The following is a 5596-nucleotide window of genomic DNA, read 5'->3' as shown; positions in this document are numbered from 1 at the left end:
CCCTGTACAGGATTTCCGAGGCTGTAAATCTTTACGGGAGCAGAATGCCTCATCGTTCTCTTGCAGAGTGGCTGGTAGTTTCGAACTGCTGGCCTTAAGGTTCGCAACCCGATTCGTAACCACTACGCTACCAGAGCTTATTAAAATAAGTTGAAGAGGATGCAAATTCATTTAAACAATATGTGACATTTGAATGAATATGAGTTTGATATATTTAGCTTTTATTACTGAAATAAAAACAAATATATTTGTAAAATACATTACCAAACTATCCATTAAGTAAAAAGTAATAAGCTACATTTAACTTTTAAAGTGAGTTATGTAGAAGAAGATACATTCATCTCTTCTACTAAGGACATAATAGAAATATATTTGTTGTTGAGAAATTTTGAAAATAATTTTCCCTTCTAAAGATTGACTTGATTCACAGTCCGATCTGTAACTACTATATAGTCCTTAATACTATATTTTTATATATGATAATAATATTTAAAACATTATCCCCATTTATTTTTCTTCATTTTGTTTAAAACAATTTTCCTAACAAGAAACTGTAAAGCATCACTGAAAATAAATGTACTTAAAGCTTCTCAACATAGAGTTTTTAAAAGATAATTTTAGGGTGATGAAATTTAGTAATGATTCAACATAGTGAATTTCTCTACATATTCTAAATTTAACTTAATTATATAAGACCAAAATCTAGCTTTAAAACTGTTTATTTGTTGATGAACAAAATTTTGTTAGAAGAATCTGAATTTTGGATTTTTCTAATATATAATTTTAAGTGGAGGTACAAACAGAATATCCTTATACAGCTTATGAAACATATTTTTAAATACATTTGACCAAATAGAGAATGTGCTGAATATGCTAATGAAGTTAGACAAGTGTTAGGATATTTACAATTATATTTGTATATTATGTACCCCTTTTATAAAGATATACCACTTGCATATCTTGTATTATCGAGATATACAAAATAAGAAAAAAATATTTAATAGTCTGTAAGTTTCTCTGTCAGTTTGTCATACTGTGGTGGCTTCCAGGTTGCTGTGATGCTGTACACTATACTGCTTTTACTTCAAATACCAGCAGAATAGGCTATAGTGGGCAGGTTTCAGCTGCATTTCCAGATTACAACAGATTAGGAAGAAGGAGACATAGACAACTTGTGAATACTTAGCCACTGAATACCTTAAGAATAGCAGCAGAATATTGTCTAATATAGTCGCAGAAGATGAGACCCTCAGATTGGAAGACACTCAAAATATGACTGAGGAAGAGTTGCCTCCTCAAAGTCAAGCTGACCATGATGATGATAATGATCTAAAGCTTTAGGGACCTTCATTTGCTGATGGGACAGAACTCAAAATGAGGAGAAACAGTTGCAAACATCCATGAATAATCATAATGTGGAATGTACAAAGTAAGTACGAATCTAGGAAATTTTGACATTGTTAAAAATTAATTGAAATGCATGAAGACCAATGTCCTAGTCATTAGTGAGATGATATGGACTGGTATTGACCATTTAAAATCAGAAAATCATATGTTTTACTATGTTGAAAATGACAAAAACAAAAAAGAATAGTGTCAAACATATTATCAAAAAAATCTCTTTCACAATTGCTCTTGAAGTACAATGCTGTCTGTGACGAGATAATATCCATACACCTACAACGAAGACCAGGAGCTCTAGTAGCACAGTGATTACGAGTTGGGCTGCTAACCTCAAGGTCAGCAGTTTGGATCTACCACCCATTCCACGAGAGAAGGATGAGGCTTTCTGCTCTTGTAAAGGTTTACAGCCTCAAAAACCCTATATAATGTCACTATGGGTCAGAACCAACACCATGAAACACCACCACAACCACAAGGAAGGCAAGTTAATACTAATAATATTCAAATTGATGCACCAACCACTATGGCCAGTAATAACGAAATTGAAGAATTTCACCAACTTCTTCAATGAGTCCAAGTAACATAGTGGATTAAGAACTGGGCTACTAACTGCAAGGTGTAATCAGTTCAAATAAAACAGTTTGGTCAAAGGAGACAATGAGGATTTCTGATCTCATAAAAATATACAGCTTCAGAAAACACTAAACATGGTCACTATACTCAGACCTGACTCAGTGGCACACATGCACCACCACAACCAACTTTTTCAGTCTAAAATTGATTGAATATCTAGCCAAGATATATTGACAATTACTGGTAATTAGAATGCAAAAGGTGTACACAACGAATAAGGACCAGTATTTGTACAATATGACCTTCGTAATTGTAATGATGGTAGAGTTCAAATGACAGAATTTTGAAATACCAGTGTATTTTTCATTGCAAATGTCTTTTATTAACAACATAAACTATGATTATACACATGAACTTCACCAGGTGTAGTATACAGAAATCAAATTGGCTATATTTGTGGAAAAAAGACAGTGGAAAAACTCCATATCATCAGCCAAACCCAGGCTAGGGACCAAGTGTGGAATAGACCATCAAATTCAGGTTGAAGTTAAAAAAAAAAAAAAAAAATTGAAAATGTCCATGAGAGCCAAAATATGACCTTGAACATTTACCAACTGAATTTAGAGACCATTTCAAGAACAGATTTGATGTTTTAGAACTAATGACTGAAAGCAAGAAGTACTATGGAATGACATCAAGAACATATACAGGAAGAAAGTAAAAGGGCATTGAAAGGACAGGAAAGACAGGAAAGACCAATATGGATATCAGAAGAGACTCTGAAATTGACTTTCCAGGATAAAGATGCTAAAGCAAAATGGAAGAAATTGGGAGTAAAAGAGCTGAACAGAAAATTTCATGGGGCAACTAGAGAAGACAAAGTAGAATATCATAAAGAAATGTGAAAAAATCTGAAGTTAGAGTACCTAAAGTGAAGAATTTGCTAACCATTTCTCAAGCTGAAAGAAGTAAAGAAAATATTCAAGTCTCAATTTGAAATATTGCAGGATTCTATGGGCAAAATATCAAATGAGAAAGAAAACACTGTAAAATGATGGAAGGAATTCATAGGATCACTGCATTGTTGGCAGGACCTGGAAGTATTTCTTCTGTTCTGCCTAGGGATGCTGTGAGTCAGAGCTGACTCCATGACACATAATAACAAAGATGAAGACTAATTAATCCCTGTTTTAGTACATAATTTAATTAAAGTTTGCTTGACAGCTTCCTGAAATGATTCAGCTGATACTTATTTGTGGAAGAAACACGATTTTCTGATTTCCTAGGTATACAGTCATTGCTTGCAGGTCTAAAAATACAACCACTTTACTCTCCTTGTATCTTACTAAGCTTTGACCCTGCAGGCAAAATATCAATTTGAAAATGGGATGCACAGAATAATGACATCATTGATTGCAAAGTAATCTTCAAACAATTAGAAACTTAGGCTGTTGTTCAAATGAACACTTAAAATTCTCAGTTTAATCAGATACAGCTATTTTACCAATGATCTGATTGTACTCCTAACAAAAGTCTTGTTTTACTATTTTCAAGTTCTTACAATAAACACATATCATACCTTATATTTCTGTATTCTTCTTTCAAAATAGGTTTTTTTTGTTGTTTTTTTTTCTTGATAGATAGGTAGGTAGGTAGGTTCGTAGGTAGGTAGATAAGAGGAATCCTGGTGTGGCGCTGTGGGTTAATGCGCCGGACTGCAAAGTCATTTTGAACTGTAAGTTTGACTATTTAAGCTCACCACGTCGCTATGGGTTGGAACCGACTCCATGGCACTTAACAACAACAACGACATGTGGACAAGAATTATATTGGATCATGATACCTTCTTAGTGTATACTCATAGAATTTTCAGGATTGGAGTTAAACTCTAATGATTAGAAAAATCTAAAAATATTTTATACAAAAACAATTTAAAAGACATACTGTAATTACACAAGTTAAAATGAATTCAAATACCACACTTGGGTATAATTTTTGTTAAGTGCTGTCAAGTCAGTTATGACTCATAGCAACTCTGTGTAAGGTTTCTGAGGAGCACCTGGTGGATTTGTACCACTGACCTTGCAGCTCAAATTATCTTTGAGGTCCAGTGCATTATCTTGCAGCACCACACCAGGATTCATGGGTATGATTGATATCTTTAAATTCTGAATGAAAAAAAGTATTCCAAATCCCATATATAGGTTGTCTCTCATATTATACAGGAAAGGCAGAATACTTCTGACTGTATAGTCACTGAAAACCATATATATCTATATATGGAGTTCTGGTGTGGTGCTACGGGTTAATGTGCTGCACTGCAAGGTCAATTTGAACCATAAGGTCAGTGGTTCAAGCTCACCAGCTGCTCCTTGGAAACTCTATATAGAATCTATATGAGTCAGGATCGACTCCACAGCATTTAACAACAACAAAAACAACAAATATGTATCTTAAATTGGAGTCCTGGTATGGTGCTATAGGATAAGCACTTGACTACAAGGTCGGTTTGAACCACAATTTGGTGGTTCAAACTCAACCAGCCTCTCTCCTCAAACCCTATAAAGGGTTGTTATGTGTCAGAACCAACTTGAGGGCACAACAAGAAGAAGAACAACATATCTTAAATTAAATATGTATAATCTTAGATAGGTGAATTTTTTTGTAAATGTTGATTAATTTCAAAGCATGCTTATATTCTTCAGTGTATATTTGCTATTATTGCTATTGTTACTAAGTGCCATCGAATTGTTTCTTACTCATGAAGATCTTGTACAGGGTTTCTGAGGTGTGTTTGAAATGCTGACCTTAATGTTAGCAGGTCAGTACTTATCCTGTAATACCACACCAGAACTTTAGTGCATACTTGTTGTTATTGCATGCCACTGAGTTGGGTCCAACTCATAGCAACCCAGTATAGGATTTCTAGGAGTAACTGTTGAGTTTGAACCACATACCTTACAGTTCAAACCAACCTTGAGATTGATTGCTTATCCTACAGTGCCAACTTAGATAAATTTGTTTTTATTGCCCCCCTAAAGTTGCTAGCCTAATATATATTTTCTATTTAATCTGTAACCTAAATTAAATTTCTCAACAATGTAAATAGTAAAATAATCTCATGCTAACACTAAATTTAAATCTTTAAGTAGAATTCTAAGTTCTAGGCAGTAATTTTGTGACCACTCATTTGTCCGCTTGTTGTACTGTGGTGGCTTGCATATTGCTACTATCCTGGAAGCTATCCACAGGTATTTAAAGTATCAGCAGGGCCACCCATGGTGCACAGGTTTCAGCTGAGTTTCCAGATGAAGACAGACTAAGAAAAAGGAAGGCAGCATATTTCAGAATATACAGTCACTGGAAACCTTAAGAATAGCAGTGGAACACTGTCAGCACCAGAACATTAATTATTGAAACTTCATGAAAATAAACAGAATATTGTCAGATATAGTGCTAGAAGATGAGTCCTTCAGGTTGGAAGGCACTCAAAATACGACGCAGGAAGAGATGCCTTTTCAAAGTAGAGATGATCATGATGGCACAAATGGAGTAACACTTTCAGGATTTTCATTTGCTGATGAGACAAAACTCAAAATGAAAAACAACAGCTGTAAAT

The sequence above is a fragment of the Chrysochloris asiatica genome, unplaced genomic scaffold (assembly GCF_000296735.1).
Source record: "Chrysochloris asiatica unplaced genomic scaffold, ChrAsi1.0 scaffold00524, whole genome shotgun sequence".
Classification (NCBI taxonomy): Eukaryota; Metazoa; Chordata; class Mammalia; order Afrosoricida; family Chrysochloridae; genus Chrysochloris; species Chrysochloris asiatica.
The sequence above is the reverse complement of the archived record's forward strand: the minus strand, read 5'-3'. Positions refer to the sequence as shown.